The following is a 19,461-nucleotide window of genomic DNA, read 5'->3' as shown; positions in this document are numbered from 1 at the left end:
CTTCGAGAACTCTTGGGTTAATGCCATCTGGTCCCAGTGATTTGTTACTGTTAAATTTATCAATTTGCTCCAAGACCTCCTTTAATGACACCTCAGTCTGAAACAATTCCTCATATTTGTCACATAAAAAGAATGGCTCAAGTTTGGGAATATCCCCAATACCCTCAGCCGTGAAGATTGAAGCCAAAAATTCATTTAGCTTGTCCGCAATGACTTTATCTGACACTCTCAGCAGTGCCAAGACCTGGCCTGGTGTATGACAGTGGTGCATTCAGTAGGAGGCACAGAACCTGATCAATTAAGCTTTGGATCAGGACCCCATGCTATTCTAAATTTGATTGGTTAACGAGGCATTTCTGGACTCAATTAAGTAGTATACTCTCTGTATGTCAATCATGGTACTCCACAGATGTGGAGGGATTTTGTTACCTTTCATGTATTCAATAGTTTAGTAAGGTGTACATGTACTTATTTACTATGTTTTATCTCAGATCTCTAGGAAGAAATCACAGCCAGTGTGGCCAGAGGCTGTCCAGCACCATCTGTGATTTGGGGGGCTTGTTATGATCATGAGGGTTAGTCAGCAGCCTGGGGACTAAGGAGTTAACTATATCCCTTACCTAGCCAGGTGGAGTGACCAATAGGAATGTAGGTAGGAATTTCAAACTGGGACAAAGGAATTTTTGATTTGTCCCTCCTTGGTTCTGGGCAGTTCTCTCCAGCTATAGAGGGGGACAGACACTATGTCTCCCTCCAAGAAAAGACTCTTTCTTCACTTTCTGTAAGTAGGGTAAAGTTTAGATAAATCCAGTTAGGTTTCATTGTTTTATGGGATCTGCTGTCTGTACACTTTTTAAAAGATGTTTTGGCTTTGCTTTGTAATTAAGTTCTAGGCCCATGGAGTTTCTCCATGAGTATATTTTGTTACCTTTCCATCTAGTCATTATGCTTGCAACAGGAATATTGTGGTGATAATAAGTTTTCTCTTTTCTTTGTATTAACCTGGGATTGGTTTATGGTGGTGTCCTGCTTTTTACTTTAGGGGGTGAGATTTTCCCAAATGGTCTCTCCCCTGGTCTCTTTATTTATATTTGGGTGGTGGCAGCGTAAGTTTTATTCCCAAAATCTAGGGTTTTAAGATTTTGGAGGGAAGTTTTATACCAAATCCTGGTAGACAAGGTTTTGGAGTACTTGCTGGCCCCCACTTCGGCATTTATCGTGCCAGAGTGGGGAAGGAGCAATGACATGCTCCGTTAGCATCTTGATTGTCTAAGGGCCCCACTGTTTTTTTTGGCAGGCTTCCTGCTTCTGATGTACTTAAAAAACATTTTGCTATTACTTTTTGAGTTTTTGGCTAGCTGTTTTTCAAACTCCTTTTTGGCTTTTCTTATTATATTTTTACACTTAATTTGAGAAATGTATGCTCCTTTCTATTTTCCTCACTAGGATTTGACTTCCATTTTTTAAAAGATGATTTTTTATCTCCCACTGCTTCTTTTACTTGGTTATTAAGCCATAGTGGCACTTTTTTGGTTCTCTTGCTGTGTTTTTTAATTTGGGCGTATACATTTAAGTTGGGCCTCTTTTATGGTGCCTTTGAAAAGTTTCCATGCAGCTTGCAGAGATTTTACTTTTGTCACTGTACCTTTTAATTTCTGTTTAACTACAGGCAGTCCCCGAGTTATGCGGATCCGACTTATGTCAGATCCGCAGTTACGAACGGGGCTTTTCTCGCCCCGGAGGATGCGAGCGGCAGGACGCACAGATGCGCCGTGGTCCCGCCGCCCACGTCCTCTGGGGTGAGAAAAGCTGCTCCGCGTTTCCCTGGTCTGTTGGGGGGGGAGCCCCCACCAGCAGATCAGGGAGACGCGGAGCAAAGCCCCGGAGCATGCGGGCAGCGGGACAGCCCAAATGCGCCGCGGCTGTCCCACTGCCGGCGTCCTCCGAGGCTTTGCTCCCCATCTCCCTGGTCTGCTGGGGGGAGCCTCCCCACCCAGCAAACCAGGGAGACGCGAAGCAAAGCCGCGGGGGATGCGGGCAGGACTACGGTGCATCTCGGTGGTTCTGCCACCCGCGTCTCCCTGGTCTGCTGGGGGGGGGGGGGCGCAGCTAGTGCCCCCTCCCCGCAGACCAGGCTTTTCTTGCTGACGACACCTGGGGTAGAGCAGCTGGGGCGCTGCCGGGTTGGTCCCGCAGCGCCGCTCCTCGGCGCTACTGGACCAACCTGGCAGCACCCCAGCTGCTCTGCCCCAGGCGTCCCCAAGTCAGCTGCTGCTGAAACTGACCAGCGGCTGACTACAGGACCGTCCCCAGCAGACCACAGGCACCGGGACTGAAGCCGCAGCCGCGGGGGGGTCCCGCGCCTCTGAGACTTTGCCAGAGCAAAGCCTCAGAAGCACGGGGAACTGCCGCTGCTGCCGCTCCAGTCCCGGTGCCTGTGGTCTGCTGGGGACCGTCCCCAGCAGACCACAGGCACCCGGACTGAAGTGGCAGCAGCGGCGGGTTCCCGCGCTTCTGAGGCTTTGCTCTGGCAAAGCCTCAGAAGCGCGGGAACCCGCCCGGTGCCCCTGGTCTGCTGGAGACGATCTCCAGCAGACCAGGGGCACCAGAGCAGCTTACGAACAGGGCTTTCTCGCCCCGGAGCTCGCAGGTAGCAATCCGCTACCTCGACCTCCGGGGTGAGAAAGCCCCGTTCGTAAGTGCGGATCCGACGTAAGTCGGATCCGCGTAAGTCAGGGACTGCCTGTAACTCAAGGCTAGCCCCTCCCCTTGTGGGTTCCAGACCCAACTACTCCAAGGAGCAGTCATTTAAGGTATTAAGAAATTTTCTCTCTGCATCTCAGCCTGAGGTGATATGAGGATAGTTGAAATCCCCTACTTTTATTTTTTTATTTTGATTGTCTCTCTAATCTCCCTTAGCATTTCATGGTCACTATCACTGTCCTAATCAGGTGGTCCATAATATTTCCTTTATCTGTCTGTGTCATATCTAGTGTTCAGTGAAATTAGTTTTATAGTGGAGCAGGAAGAGCTACAATAATTAAGGCTCAGAGGAGTACCCCAGTTAAGTCTGTAGCTGTAAAAACAACAGAGTCTTGTGGCATCTTAATGACTTACAGATTTATGTGGGCATAAGTGTGTGTGGGTGCACAAAGCAGTTTTTACCCCCAAAAGCTTATGCCCAAATAAATCTGTCAGTCCAAGGTGCCACAGGACTCTCTGTTATTTTTACAATATTTAAGTCTCCCCGATGTGGAAATCAGTAAGCAAAGGGTTTGTCTGGTTTTCTGAACCTAACTCGGTGCATCTCTGCTGGGGTAGGCGACAGACCCCAGCCAGCCCCTATATTCACTCCTTGCAGCAGCAGACAAAGGCAACCTGACTTTTATCCAGGCCTGGCTCTTGCCTGCGCCCCTCATCCCACAATGCAGTTCCATCCAACCAGTGTCCTCCTCGCTTCTCTCTCCCCCCGCCCAGAAGCGAGGGAGAGGAGCCAGCGCCCTCGCTCCTGCCTCCAGAGCGGGTTCCAGGGAGGCGGCGTTTTCCACGCGATGCCCGGCCACACAGGTAACGGGGCGGTGTGGGGGGGTTCTCTGGCGCGTGGCTCGCCGCGCTGCTGCGCGCACGCGGCGAGGAGGGGGAGGGGCAAGCACGTTGCTCCGGACCACGCTGTCGCAAGGTCGCGCCGGAGCATCTCCCGCTCGCTGCCCTTGCCCGCCTTCTCGGCGAAAAAAAAAAAGGCGCCGCTTTGATCCTTCGCCCGCAGCGGAGCACAACGCGCGGGGGGTCTTGCCCGCGGCGGCCAGCGCCTCCCCCGAAGGGCAGCGGCGGACGAAGCGGGGCGGCGGGGACACCTTGACGGCGAAGCCACCCTGTGTGGGGAGGTGAGAGGCGGGGGGCGGCGGGGTGACCCCTCCTCGTCTCCTCGCGGATGAATCTGGGGCGCGGGCCGGCCTGAGGACGGGACCTGTGACGGGGGAGGCGCCGCAGCCCAGGGAGGCCGGTGTAGACAGAGCCAGGCCGCGTGGTCGCGGGTCTGCCTGGCCGGGCTGGCTGCGCTGCGCTAGGGGGGCTGGCGGCACATAGGCGGTACACGGGGACGCGTTTCCCGTCTCGCTGGCTCTGTCCGGGCAGGCGGCGTTGAGCGCGCAATTCGCCCCCACTCCGCTCTGTTCCCGCCCGCGGGCAGCAGCGTTTGAATGGAAGGAACAATGGACGTGGAGGGGAGCCGCGCTCCGGGGAGGGGGCCCTTTTGAATTGTGTTGAAATTCAGTGGCTTGGGGGAGGTACGGGGCCAGAAACACAACCCGAGTATTCTCCTGAGATGCACAGACGGACAGAGACGCAGCTGTAAGGCGAGTATTTGCATTTTAATTGGGCTAGAATGAAATATTGGGGGGGGGGTTATTGTGTGTGTTGGTTACAGCCATTGCAGCCTTGTACAGTGCCCAGGCAGGAATGCTGCTTTAATAATAAAAAACCAGAATTTGTATTTATTTTTCAGTATGACATTGATGAATAAGCCTACTGGTAGATTGCAGCAACGTTTTAAAATTAATTATTGAGGGAAAATGAGTATCATCTGTGGAAGAAATAAAAAAAATGCTATGAATGCGTGTGGTGTATGAATCTCTGGTGTAGTAGAATGCATGAATCAAAGCCAATAATTACTGCCTGGCCAATAGTGAGAGTTTTGTGTAGGCAAGGAATGTTGGCTGGGCCCACTATGTAAATAAATCTAGCACCTCTGTATTCTTTACCATTAAAAGGGAGAAGCTTAGTTGATACAATTTTGGGGTGTTTTGTTGGCCTGCTTTCTCTTATCACATAATTTGTCTCCTCTTTTGGTTTTTGTTCCATTTGTTTTTAAAGTTCAGGTTGTAAATTAATGCCAATTATAATTATAATTTTTCACCTTAATAAAAAAAAGCCAGGTGGTATATGTAAAAACCTGTGCTTTGTTTATCTCATATTAGAAGGAACTGAAATAAAACCCATACTTGGCAGCTGCTAACCTGATTGTCATATAGTATGAACCTGCCAGATACTATTCGATTTATTCAGTTTTCAGCAGAGCTTATATTACTTTTAGGCATTTCTACTAACCTATATTTCAAATGATAATGTGTGCTGCTTTATGGTACTTCGTTCATTTTGGTTGTGTCTAGACTATTGTGTATCTTTTTCTGAAAGAGGCTTTTCTGACATTTGATCCGTCTACACGGGGCCAAAAGTCGGGGACCATCCCTTCTTCCTCGTAAAAACAAAGTTTACAGCGATGCCGAAAAAAATGTGCCTGCTTTTCCGAAATTCCCTGGACGCAGTAGAGTTTTTCTGGGAAAACTCTGCAGTCTAGACATAGCCTTTGTGTGCATCGGTGGGGGTGTATTGTTTGAAAGACAACATAAAATGAACTATCATTGTCCTGAAGTTAAAACATTGGTCATAACGAGAGAGGCCCTCAAACAGTTCTTTTAACTCAGAAGTTTATTTTTAATAAACATTTTTTCAAAAAAAATTGTACCATAAACCCAAACTTTTACTAATTGTAAAACAATCTGTCAATGACAAATAAATAATAAGAGATCGGATTCAGACTAGGGAAATAAGAGAGTAGTCGATTATAAGCCTAAACTTGTCAGGCAGTCATATCAACTACTCACATTCCCCCCCACCCTTGCTGCCTCTATATTAGAGGCAGCAAGCGGGGGCAAGCAGGAGCTGGTGTTGGGGGAAGCCAGCTTAAAAGATAAGGGCCTCAGCAGAAGGGCAGAGGAGGCTGCTCCAGCAGCATCCCCCCCCGCCCCCGCAGACAGGAGCTGCTACCTGCAAAACAACTCCTGTCGGGTCATCTGGTCGCAGACGTGGGCTGCTTCGTGGCTGCAACCCCTGTCCATGGGAGGTCCCAACTTCCCTCTGGGACCATCCGCGGACAGAAGTGGCTATCATCTGGGCAGACAGCCCAGCTTAGTCCTGGCTTGTGCCAGGACCAAATCCTGCTGCAGTTCTGCAATTTAAAAGGCAGTAGGAGCCGGGCAGCCTGCCCCGTCTCCTGCTCCATTTTAAATTGCAGAACCACTGCGGGGTTTGGTCCGTGACCCAGCACGAGCCGAAACTGAGTGAGGCTGCCTGCCCACCTGTCTCCTACTAAATGTCCCATTTCTCTTTCCCATGGGGAAAAGTGTCTGAGCAAAGAGTAGAATTGCTCTGCATTACCACATTTTCACCCCATTTTTGCAGATTTAAGGTGGTTTTGTTCATCCCTCTACAGCAGAACCTAGCATATTGGCCTAAGTAAATATGACCTTTTGAAACATCTATTATGCAGGAAAACATTATTTTAAATAAAAATGTAAAGAATTTTTAAAGGATTTTTTAATCGTGTTGTGCACGATTTATGTTTAGTTCAATTTATGTAAAATAGTTGTATGAACCAAAGAATCAGTTGGCTAAGAAGCACCTTTAGTCTGTTTGGTAGCGTTGCCAGGTGTTCAGTTTTTAATTGTAATACCCCATCAAAAAGGGCACTAAAAGTCCATTCAGCAGCGAAGCAGAGCTATGTCAGACTCCCTGCCTTCACAAACTCCATGCGGCTCCCAGGAGTTGAACATACTGGCCACTCCTAAATGCAGAGGTGGCCATGGGGGCTCTGTTCTCTGCCGCCACCCTAGATGCCAATGCTGGCTCTGCAGCTCCCATTGGCTGGGAACCACACCGAAAGGGAGCGGAGGGGGTGGTACCTGCAGGCATGGGCAGCTTGCAGAGCACCCTGAATCCACTGCTTAGGAGAAGGACATGCCACCCACTTCCAGGAATTTCTTGAGGTAAACACCACCTGACTGAACCCACACCATCTTCCTCTGCCCCAGCCTGGAGTCCCTTCCTGCACCCTAAACCCCTTATCCCCAGAATCCACACCCCCAGTCGGAATCTGCACCTACAACCCAACCCTCTGTCTCAGCCCTTAGCCCCCTCTCATACATTGGGCTCTTAAGCCCCAGCCCATAAGCTCCTCCTGCACCACAGATCCCTCATTCCTGGCTCCACCCTACAGCTCACAATCCCAGCCAGAGTACTCACCCATCCCACGCCCCCAGCCCACAGCCTCCTCCTGTATGTTGAACCAATCATTTCTGGCCCCACCCCAGAGCCTACACCCCAAGCCCATGCCCTAGCCTGGTGAAAGTGAGTGTGAGGGAGAGCACGAATGACAGGGGAAGGAGGGAATGTAGTGAGAAGGAGCAAGGCCCTGGAGAATGGGCAGGGTAGGGGTGCTCAGTGTTCTGCAATTAGAAAACCGGCAACTCTGCTATTGGTTCACGTAGTCCAACTCTCTGTAATATGGAAATATTTAAATATTCTAAACCTAAACTAAAAGCTAAAGTTACATTTTCTTGCATATCTTGTATTGCTATAATCTGAATCCAGTATAATAGGACTGAACATCTGATCTTTGTAATCTCTTCATTTTCAAAATGCTCTACAGCATTTTCCAATTAACTCTCACACTATCTCTTGATAAACTTAAAAAACAAAAAATAGTATGGTAGCACTTTAAAGACTAACAAAACATGTAGATGGTATCATGAGCTTTCGTGGGCACAGCCTACTTCTTCAGATGACTGGAGTGTTGTATGTCCAGAACCAAAATAAACAGGGTTCTGAAGGAAGGGGAGGGGAATAACAAAGGAAGGCAGTGGGTATATAAATAGCAAAGGGAAAACTTAGCTGGTATGGAAGGCTGTGTCTAGACTACATGCCTCTGTCGTCAGAGGCATGTAGATTAGACACACAGGCAAAGGCAAATGAAGCCGCGATTTAAATGTTCGCGGCTTCATTTACATTTATATGGCTGCCGCGCTGAGCCGACAAACAGCTGATCAGCTGTTTGTCTGCTCAGCGTGCTAGTCTGGACGCTCCCCTGCCGACATCAAAGCCCTTTGTCGGCAGCCTGGTTATTCCTTGTGGGACGAGATTTACTGGGGCTGCCGACAAAGGGCTTTGATGTGGCAGGGGAGCATCCAGACTAGCGCACTGAGCGGACAAACAGCTGATCAGCTGTTTGTCGGCTCAGCGCGGCAGCCATGTAAATGTAAATGAAGCCGCGATCATTTAAATCGCGGCTTCATTTGCCTTTGCCAAAACAACAAATCTACATGGCTCTGTCGATGGAGCCATGTAGTTTAGACATACCCTAACAGGCAAAACTGATAGCCAATAAGCACCTAAAAACTGAATAGTTAAAAGGAGCAGATAAGGACCATTAGTTAGCAATTGGAGAGGAAGAGTACTAACCCCAGAATCTACACAGACAAAGAACCATTGGCACCTTAATGGTTTGGTTGGATTATAATGTCCCAGCCATCAATTCAAACCACTGGCATGCAAATTAAACTTGTGAATGAATTGTAGTTCCAACCCTTCTCTGTGTATTTGGCTTGTGGAATTGGTCTGTAACAAAACAGCAACTTGAAGATCTCTTAATGAATGACCATGCAAATTAGTGTGTTCACCAGCAGGTTTCTGTATGTTCCCTTTACGGATATCTGATTTGTGTCCATTGATTCTTTTCTGTATAGACTGTCCAGTTTGTCCAATATATATTGCAGGGAGGCATTGCTGGCATTTGATGGCATAGTTCACATTACCGGATGTGCAGATAAATGAGCCTCTGATTTGGTGGCTTATGTGGTTGGCTCCAGTGATGAATTCGCTTGTATAGATATGTGGGCAGTATATAAATGTTATTTTCCTGTATTACATGAGGAAACTGATATAAAGAAGTTAAGATGTATTACAAAAAGAAAACAAAAACTTGAATTAAGAATAGATTTCTAAGAAGACAGTAGCCTTACTAAAGAGTCTATCAGCACATTTAACACCAATTTAAGTTTTAAATAACTTTTTAGAAGTTCTTTGTTTCTGTTTGGGAATCCTTTTGGTATTTGCTTCCTGGTTTCTTGGCGATAGCCCATAATTTACCATTCTGTAATTTCATACTTATTATGGAAGCCCTGATTTGATATGAGATTTCAGAGATTTGTGGCTTTGCATTCTGGGATTGCTTCAGCAAAATAGCAAATATTAAGAGGATTTCACAGAAAACACTAATGAGAAATAAGTTAAAATGCATTTCTGTGCTGAATACTCCTTATAGCTTGATTGCTGAGGGATCAGAGTAATCTGTATTATAATCCGTTTTCCTTTTTTTGCTTTATTTTTAAGTGAGTTGCCTAAGGGTAAGACGTAAGTCAGTGAGAGAGTTGTTGATTCTTTATACAGGAAACCCCCGAATTGCGACCGCCCGAATTGCGAACCTCTGCACTTGCAACCATTTTTGTAAGTGCGGAAGGGGCCAAAAACCCCTGACTTACATTCTCGGTCCTCATTTACGATAGCACATGACGCTTATTGTAAATGAGGGTTCGAGTTACGACGCCCCTGACTTGTGACTCTTCCCCAGGAACTGATCACGTCGCAAGTCGGGGTCTACCTGTAGTCTTGCATTCAGATTGCAGACCATGATTTCTCAATTTGGTGGGGAAGGATTGCAACCAGACTTCAGAAAGTCGTGATCATCTTTCTTTTATTTTTTATGAGAAGGAAACATCCCAAAAATTATGGAACAAGAAATCCTGAAAGCTTTTCCTCTTGTAACACTAGATTGCAAATATGGAAAAGGTTGAGTTCCACCGTACTAATCATAGTGTATGTCTGCACAGCAGTGTTATTTTGGAATAACTAACGTTATTCTAAAATAACATAGTGTGGGTCTAAACTACAAGTCTTTATTTCGAAATAATGTTGAGCTGAAGGACTTCTTACTCCAATTCATGGTAACCTCATTTCACAAGGAGTAAGAGAAGTCAAAGGCAGAGTGTGCTTCCTTTGACTTCCTGCTGTTTAGACAGCGCCCAAAGCCGAATTAAGCTATTTCGACTTCAGCTATGCAATTGACATAGCTGAAGTTGCATCGCTGAATTTGACTTTAGCCCTGTTGTGTAGATGTACCCATAGAGTTTAGATCCAGAAAAGACCACCAGATCGCCTAGTCTAACTTGTATATCACAAGCTATCTATACCACTTATAAACATAACACCACCTAGCACCCCCACACTAAACCTAAAATCTGAAATTAGAGAAGGCCATGGGATACTAGACGATTATGAGCCACAGGCAAAGAATAGTCTACTCCTCTCTCCTTTATTGTATTATCCCTTTCCAGACTTCATTATCGTGTCCTCCCTCAGTTATTCTTTTTCAGAAGGTTATGAATATTAACTTCTTTTGTCTGCTCTGCATACAGTTTGTCTTAGTTTCCAAACCCTTTGTTACCATAGTACTTTTTTCTAACTTTTCCAGTTTATCCGTGTCCTTCAATAGTAGTGGTGGGGAACTTTTTTTCTATCATGGGCCACTGACCCACAACAAAAAATAAGTTGCAGGCCACACATAGCCGCGCGGGGGAATGTGGAGACTCCGGGATTCCCCATACTCCTGAGTGGGATCAGAAATAAGGGTGCAGTAAAGGGCTTTGGACTAGGGTTATGGAGTTTGCAACGTGGGAGAAAGCTCATGGCTGGAGTAGAGCCATGGAAGCGCAGGCTCTGGAAGGGCTAAGCTGTGGGAGGCGGGTTCTGACTGTGCACAGGGTATGGGAGGGGGCACAGGGCTGAGACCAGGGGTGAAGGTGTGGAGGGGTGAGAGGTGCCAGTTGTGGACAGCACTGCTTACTACAGGCAGTTCCCAGATGGTGGCAAAGCAGGGCTACCCTGACCCTGCACCACTCCTGGAAGCTGCTACAGTGGCACTGTGTGCTTCCCATGCTCGTCACCTTGCCCTTGCAGTTCCCATTGGCCATGATTCCCAGGGCTTCCCTGTTTCCTCCCTGATCATCCTTGCATGTAGCCTCAGAGATTCCCTGTTCCCTCCCACCCTAATAATCCCTTGGCATCCCTGTTCCCCTTTGCTTTGCAGCTGGGCAAGCCTGTGCTTGCAATTCCAGTCTTGTGAAGGGGAATTGATGCACAGGGCTTCTGGCCCGTGACAAGTCTCTGCACAGTGGATTGGATCAAATTAAGAAGGAGGCCAGATCTGGTCCAGGGGCTAGAGGGTCCCCACCCCTGTTCTGAAATGGGGTGTAGTTAACTTTCCTGGCTTTTCACATGAAACTCCATTTATAAGATTCAGTATTGTATGTGTCTTTTAAGTGAATATCTCATACACACATTTTCAAACTCATTGTTTTGTTATTTATATCCTTGGACTCTGACTGGGTATATTGCTGTTTCTTTCAAGAACATCCAAAGGTATGAGAAAAGAAAATACATATCACATCTCAGTCTTTTTGTACTGGAGACAATTTATGTGAAACTCAAGCTGTGGATTCTGATAGCTTTAGTAAACTTCACAGAGGAATTCTTCTTCAGAGTACCAACAATATTTACGAACAGAAAACTGAATCAAATTTCAGCTTTCAAGCAGACTATCTTTAGTTCCATAGCTCAAAGTGTTAATTTTATCTTGGTGGTTTAACATCCTACCACAACATTAAAGGACAGTTTGATTACGGGGAACTCCACAGTGGATCAATGCAAGGCCATGTCACAGTGAAGAAGTCCTATCCATAGACGAAAGTAGGGATATTAGGTATTGGGTAACAGAATAGTTGAATAACTGCATTAATCATTAATTCTTATCAGTTATTTGACTATTTTATAGGCCCGAGGGGGCTATAAAAGTCTATTTTATAGACTTCTGGGGAGCTCCCTGGTATCCCAGTATGGGGTGCCAGGCAGAAGCCGGTCTGCCAGGGCCTGTTTAAAAACCAACTCCTGGTGCAGACCAGTTGTCTGCTGCTCTACACTGCTGCTTCTGATGGAGGCAGCAGATCAGGTAATCATATAGTCGACTACATGTCGACATCCCTAGCTTGGACCCCTCCAAGGACAGGGGCTGCTGCCGCAAATCAGCTTCTGCCCATGGCGGGCCCAAGCTTGCCACAGACAGAGGCTGCTCCAAGAGATGCAGAGCAGCTTCAGTGTGTGGGGAGCTTGAACCCCCCATGGACAGGGGCTGCTACCGCAAAGCAGTCTCTACCTGTGGCAGGCTCGCTGTAGATATAGGCTGCTCCAGGAGATATGCAGCAGGCTCGCTGTAGATATAGGCTGCTCCAGTGTCTGCGGGGCTTTCGGACCGCCCCCCCTCCCCCCATGGACAGGGGCTGCTACCGTGAAGCAGCCTCTGCCCATGGCAGGCCCAGGCCTGCCAGAGACAGAGGCTGTCTCATGGCAGCCTCTCCTGTCCTGCCTTCCTGCCCCCACTGCTGCTGCCTCTCATAGAGTGGCAGGTGGCACCTTGTAGCCGGTCCTGGGGGGGGGGGGGGAGGACCAGCTTTTAAGCCGGTTCCTCCCAGCACTGGCTCCTGCTTCCCCCCCTCCTTGCTGCCTTTGATACCGAGGCAGCGAGGGGTGTGTGTGCGAGTGGTTGACAGGATTAACCGATAAGCCTAGGCTAACAGGTTAATCGTCTAGTCAACCGCTCATTGACATTCTTAGGCAAAAGCATGCAGAGTGACAGTAGAGCTGGTTCATGCTTCCATTGGGTGGTGAAATACAGTGGGACTATTACTACTGGGTTTTGTTTTTCCCAATACCCAGTTTTTTCAGATGAGTTAAACCCATCTCTAATGTTATGACATTTATACAGTGCAGACTAGAGATGTTAAATATTGGTTAACTGAATAGTCGAGTAACTTCATGTATTCTTATCAGTTAGTCAACTATTATTTATTCCTATGGGTGGGGCCAGCAGCCACAGAGGTAGCAGTGTAAGGTGCCTGGCCAGAGCTGGTCTGTGAGAGGAGCCAGTTTAAAACCAGCTCCCTTCACAGACCGGCTGCTGCTTCCGATAAAGAGGCAGAAGCGCAGGGTGGCAACAGCCCCTATCTAGAGCAGGTCTGAGCTCTGGACCTGGCGCAAGGTGGAACTGAACTGGGCTGCCTGCCCACCTGGCTCCTAATATATTTTAAATGCAGATCTGCAGTGGAGGAGGTCCCGGACAGAGAGTGAGCCAAGACTGAACTGGGCTGCTGGCCAGCCTGCTAAAAAATTTACTGACAAGGGGGTCAGGAGGGAAATGTGTGTTGTCTATAGCATTAACTTATACGCTTTGGCTTATTGGTTAATCGGTTAAATGACTACACTGTTACATCCCTAGTCCAGACAACTGGAGTTGCAGGGATTCTGAGAATTATTGACCTTTCAGAAACAGTAAAGAAAATGGCTTGGATTCTTTGTCTGACAGGTTTTGACAGTCTGTGAGGTTCTCAATATCCTTGAAAAAAAGAAGGGCATTATATCCATCTACTTATCTGTCAATCCTACTTTTAAAATCTGTGGCAAATTATAATTCTTTTCTATAATTTTCAAGGCAATGGTGTCCTTCTATGAGCAGCACAGTGTAAAGCAAATTATCTGTAATAGGTTTTTCATGTCATGGGATGTCTAAAGACAAAGGGAAGCTTCTAGTCCAATCACTTAGGCCTGATCTATACTAGAGCAGGCAAGTTGGCTTAAAGTACTCAACTTACTTTAAGACAAGCCATGGCAGCATCTACACAGTGGTTGGCCACGGGAGCAAATGCTCTTGTGGCTTCCCTTATTCTTCGCAGAAGGAGGAGTACAGGACACTGGTGGGGGCTATCCTCAGCATTTGATTCATGGGTCTGTACTAGACCCGCAAAATCAAATGCTAGAAGATTGAGCTTCAGTGTGTCAGTCATCTGGTAAGTGCAGATGTGCCCTAAAAGATTGCAGGATACGCAGTTCTGCTTGTTCTACTGGACTGAGGATCCAGATTAGCTACTATTTTGAAGCTCCTCCAGTGGACCCAATCCTTTACACTTCCTTTCAAGGGCAATTGCACCACAGAGGATTGTTTTATTCAGCAGCGTGGAAGAGTGTCATATGAAGGGAAGAAACCTTATTTCTTGGGCTAATTTTCTTTGTATAGATAGTTTTCATCAGTAGTAGTTAGAACATTGCTTTGCTTCTTTTAGAAGTAAGGTATAGAGTGGGAACATAGATAATGGCTGGAATTGAGAATTGGAATTGCTTAGTTACCAATTGGATTATTGTTCATATCTCTATGGGTGCATCTACACAGCACTGTAACTCGAAATAAGATACTATGCAAATTGAGTATCTTATTTCGATGCTATTTTTAAATAACTTATTTCGTTATTTGGCACTGTCTACACAGCGCCAAATTTCAAAATAAAGTGCTATTCCAAAACGATCCTTATTCCTTGTAGAATTAGGTTTACAGACACATTGGAATAGCGAGCCCAAAATAACGGGCTTGCTGCGAAGACGCAGGATAGCTATTTTGAAATACTCCAGTATCCCGAAATACCATTGCAGTGTAGATGTACATTACTGCTTCCTTAAAATGGAAGTGAGAGTTAAGAAAAAGGCCGTGTCTACACTACAAATTTTAGCCATTTAGCATAGTTGATTAGCTATGTGAGGTTTTGGGATATTTGCATGCTAGCAAAAGTCCTAGTGTGGATGCAGTTATACCAACATAAAAGTATTTTTGTCAGTGTTTCACTCTGCAAGCCAGAATAAGATACAAATGATAGGAGTAATGTCTACCGTAGAAAGGTTTTGCTGGTATTGCTCTACTGGTGTTGCTAATACCACTAGCAACATTTAAAAGTATAGATTAGTCTTAAGTTTCCTTGGCTATTAACAGGAAATTCTGGAGTGTGCTTAGGAGAACAATACTTTGCTCTTAAGTAGCATCTTTCAACCTTGGAATGCAAAGCACTTTACAAAGTTGAGTGTTCGTATTATCCTATTTTTAGAGATAGAGATACTAAGGATTAGATAGTTGTCACTTGCCCAGAGTCTCTCAGTGAGTTCCTGTCTCTCTCCATTAAAGTCCACAGTGCCTCATGACTCATATTTGAAAATTCATGCCTTTGTTTGTTTTGACGAAAGAAATAGCCCCTTGTCTGAGTCAGAATGAATAGTTATTTCTGTTGATTTATTTTGTTGATGTTAATTGTGAATTTTTGTATACTTAAGAATGAACGTTTTGATTAGATACTTTGATCTTATAAGCGTTGTGGCACTGTGCAACCAATCCTGCAAGTTACAGCATGGGGTAGATTCTGTACTCCTGTTGAGTGCCATGTTGCAGCATTAGGGCCTCTGGGTGAAAGTCTGACTTCTCTGAAGTCAGTTATAACCTAGGGTACGTCTAGACTACAGGCTTTTGTCGACAGAAGCTTTGTCAACAGATACTGTCAACAAAGCTTCTGTTGACAAAGAGCATCTATTTAAATCCCGCGCTTGATTTGCAATTCCAGTCACCCTCATTAGCCTCCCTACATCAATCTAGGGGGCTAGTGTAGACGAACCTAAGGGGCTAATGTAGACGAACCCTTAGTCACAGGACTCCTCATTGTTTTTGCGGATACAGACTAACATTGCTGTCCCTTTGATACTTGTCTGAAGTCACTTGATTTTATTGAGACCAGGATTGCAACCTATATTGTTAAATCAGTTTTCCATATGTTCTAAACATTGATTTTTAAAAAGTTCTAGGCTTTTCCATTACCAAGAGGACCTTCACAAATCAATCAATGCACTTCTGCCCGATTAGTTCTGCCTTGCTGCTCTTCAGTTCAGCACTAGCAGAAAGTAGGGGTGTGAGCTTTACCTCAGCGAGCTGTGAATTCTGCTCCCTAGCACTCTGTTCACCTCAGTGAAGTGTTAATTTCAGCACCTAGTTGAGATTATTGAAGGCTAACCTTATTAAGCACAGGCAATAAAGAAGGCAGTTCTACAAATGCCACAGACTACTGTGGTCTGTGCTGGATAACAACAGAACAGGCCTAAAGATGATATCTGCATGAGAATTAATTTAAATTTAAAATCTGTAATAGGTTTTTACAAGATATGTCATGAGATGTTTATAGGCAAAGGCAAGGCTCTCTAGTCCAATCATTTAGGCCTGGTCAGTTTTTAAATTGATTTAAATAAACTGGTGCAAACCTTTGTGGGGCACTCTTCATGGTGAAGGCCCTTCATGGACAGTGCCCACTCTACTTGTCCTCTCTCATTCAGTATCAGTTGGTCAGCTTCTTCCAGTAGACCGATGGAATTAAGATGTCAATCTCCATTGTCCACCTCTCAAACAAGTATCTTTGTGCTTTCTCTCATACTGTGTCATACCCTGGTCACTGTAAATATCTGCAATGCCACTTCACTCTTCTCCTTCAAACCCATGGTGCCTATTAAAAGTTGACAGTGGTTAGGCTGCAGTTGTGAAATGTCTGTCATGTTGACCAATATTGTCTCTTTGTTCCCATGTACTTCCCTGTGGCTACGTCTTCACTGCGAGTTTTTTCTAGCAGAAAATATGCTAATGAAGGGCTCAATAGTATGAGTCACGATCTCATTAGCATATTTTCTGCCATTTCTTTTTGTGCAAGGGATTTTGGGGGGGCGCAAAACCCCCGTTTTGTGCAAGATCCTTATGCCTGTCTTCGCACACTGGTCCACACTGCTTCTTTTTGCGCAAAAAGAATCAGCAGAAAATATGCTAATGAGATCACAGCTCATGCTAATGAGCCCCTCATTAGCATGTTTTCTGCAGGAAAACACTCGCAGTGAAGATGTAGCCTGTCTGTCTCCATCTGTTGCCTCTGATATTGTAAGTTCTTTGGGGCAGGGACTGTCTACTTCAGTGTTTGTACAAGTGGGGCTTGGATATTCTCTGCTAATACAAATAATGAATAATACAGGCAGTCCCCGGGTTACATACAAGATAGGGACTGTAGGTTTGTTCTTAAGCTGAATCTGTATGTAAGTTGGAACTGGCGTCCAGATTCAGCCGCTGCTGAAACTGACCAGCGGCTGACTACAGGAAGCCCGAGGCAGAGTTGCTCTGCCCTGGGCTTCCTGGAATCAGCCGCTGATCGTTTCAACAGCGGCTGAATCTGGATGCCAGTTCCGACTTACATACAGATTCAACTTAAGAACCCCAGGCTTCCCCAAGTCAGCTGCTGCTGAAACTGACCAGCAGTGGCTGAATCAGGATACCTGGGGCAGAGCAGCTGGGGTGCTGCCAGGTTGGTCCAGTAGCGCCGAGAGCGGCGCTGCGGGACCAACCGGCAGCGCCCCAGCTGCTCTACCACAGGCGTCCTGAGAAAAGCCTGGTCTGCTGGGGAGGGGGCGCATTAGCTGCGCTCCCTCTCTCCCCGAAGACCAGGGAGACGCAGGCGGCGGGACCGAGATGCGCCGCGATCCCGCCACCCAGGTCCTCCCCGTCTCCCTGGTCTGCTGGGGGCCCCCTCCAGCAGACTAGGGAGACGCGGAGCAAAGCCGCGGAGGACCCGGGCGGCGGGACCACCCAGACGCGCCGCGGTCCCACCGCCTGGGTCCTCCGCGGCTTTGCTCCGTGTCTCCCTGGTCTGCTGGGGGCCCCCCCGCAGCAGACCAGGGAGATGCGGAGCAGCTTTTCTCGCCCCGGAGGACGAGGGCGGCAGGACCGCGGCGCGTCTGGGCGGTCCCGCCGCCCGCGTGCTCCGGGGCGAGAAAAGCCCCGTTCGTAATTACGGATCCGACATAAGTCGGATCCGCGTAACCCGGGGACTGCGTGTACCAACTTTTTAAAAGAGCGGTTAATTTAATTTAAGCATAAACCTCTTCCCAATCTACTCCAGTGAAACTGAAAAGAAAAAGGAGCTTGGTTTAAACCAAAATAAAAGGGTCAGTATATCAGAATAATTAAAACAAACAACTTTTGTGTGTAGATGCTTTTAGAAACCTAACGTTAGGCACCCATTTTTGAAATTTTTGTTTTAGTCTTATTATCATGAAACTTTATAGGTACATCTTGCTATCTTTATTAAGTAGCCTTAATCCAAAGTGAAATTGTTTTTACTATGTCATTGTCATGAGGTGAATGAGTTTTTTAGAACTGATGAAAGCTACTTCAGCATGGTCTGTTTACTTTTTCAAATGCTCTTTTTCAAGTGTATTTGTTTGAATTAGGAGAATTCCTGTTTTTTTTTTAACTGAAACTTTGATCTTGAAAATGTAAAAGATGGATTTTCCTGGGGTATGAAACTAACCTAACAAAACTCCTGGGGTATGAAAATAACCTAACAACACATGTGAAACTCAATAAAATATTTGATTATACCTTTGAAGAGATTTTGAGAGATTATTTAAAGTAAAACTTCAAACCTCTGTTAAGTGCTTTCAAATACAATGAGAATGAGGGATAAACAGCAGCCTTGGTATTCTGTACTGTTTCTCTAATACTTTAAGATATACCTGATGTTACTTGGGTCTTTAACTCAGTTTTTGTTTTTTGGAAAATAACATGAAAATGTACATGCTTCATGTAAATCATTGCTCTGGGGTGGGGCTGGGGAGGAGGGGTTCAGTATGCAGGCTGCCCCAGGAAGAGAGGACTACCCCAGTCCTCTCTCACCACAGCAGCTTGGGCCAGGAGAGAAGCGCCTTTCTATGGCTGCTGCAGCTCCAGCAGGCACAGATGGGAGAGAGGGGCAGGTCCCTCAGCTGGGGCAGGTCCAGATGCATCTTTCTCCTGTATTCCCCAGCTAGGGTGAGGAATGCAGCAAACTGCACTTTCTACTCGCTCTCTGATTAAGGGGTGGGAGGCTTGGGGCTGCTGCAGACCTGGACATGGGGCAAGGGGATACATCCCCAACGAGCCCCTTTCACCTGCTTGGTGATTCTGTCTCTTTTCTGTATAGTTTTATGACAAGCAATCCTATCCCAGGTGCATCCTGCTTTTCTGGCACAACAATAGTCTTATCTTGCTTTAAGTTATGATAAGAGAAAGCGGTATACTGAATTTGGTGGTCTTAGCTGTTACTATTTAGGAGGAGCTCTTGAACAGACAAAGAGAGAAATTCTCTTAAATATATAGTAAATAACAGGAGACTGTCACAGTTGGACAGGAATTGAAAATGGGCCTTACATGTTCATGTAAGTTCCTGCAAAATGAAGGACAGCCCTATTTCCACCTGAATAGTCTGAGACACTTTTTTTTAAGCTTGGAAAGAGCCCCTAATTTCCTGAGATTAGTCCAGTATGGTCAATAACCCTAAAGTCTCCCCTAAAGAAACTCTCATTACAGAAAAATTGCTTGCAGAGCTGGGTTTAGAGAAGTTGCGTGACACATCAGCCATTTACAGGAACTGTTTTTTAATAACACATCCTTTTCAAAAGCGTATTGGGATCATGATGGGGCAGTTGAGTTCCAGAGTTCCTTGATTATCAAATAATTAATGGTCCTTCCGTTATAAATTGTAATAATAAAAACTAAAGTGCATCCTACCAAATGATCCATATTTCTAGTGAGGAAATTTGCTTTATTGTAGTGGATTACACCAGTTCCTCACAGGTGTTATT

The 19,461-nt window shown here is 46.2% G+C and overlaps 1 protein-coding gene across 3 annotated transcripts in view; it reads left to right on the top strand.

Moving 5' to 3' along the window:
• The first annotated feature begins 3,440 nt into the window (after nucleotides 1-3,440).
• Nucleotides 3,441-19,461, top strand: part of SLC38A1 (solute carrier family 38 member 1) — a 62,520-nt gene continuing 46,499 nt past the window's right edge. The window contains exon 1 of one of the 3 annotated variants that reach the window (XM_075930497.2): nucleotides 3,441-3,567. The gene's annotated coding sequence lies outside the window, so the exon portion shown is untranslated. Of the gene's footprint in view, nucleotides 3,568-3,637; nucleotides 3,885-3,958; nucleotides 4,356-19,461 lie in introns of those variants that run through there. The other 2 variants (XM_075930507.2, XM_006126482.5) reach the window with 2 other exon arrangements.

This window comes from Pelodiscus sinensis, chromosome 1 (assembly GCF_052426305.1).
Source record: "Pelodiscus sinensis isolate ZL-2025 chromosome 1, ASM5242630v1, whole genome shotgun sequence".
Taxonomy (NCBI): Eukaryota; Metazoa; Chordata; order Testudines; family Trionychidae; genus Pelodiscus; species Pelodiscus sinensis.
This window is presented reverse-complemented; position numbering and strand designations above follow the sequence as displayed.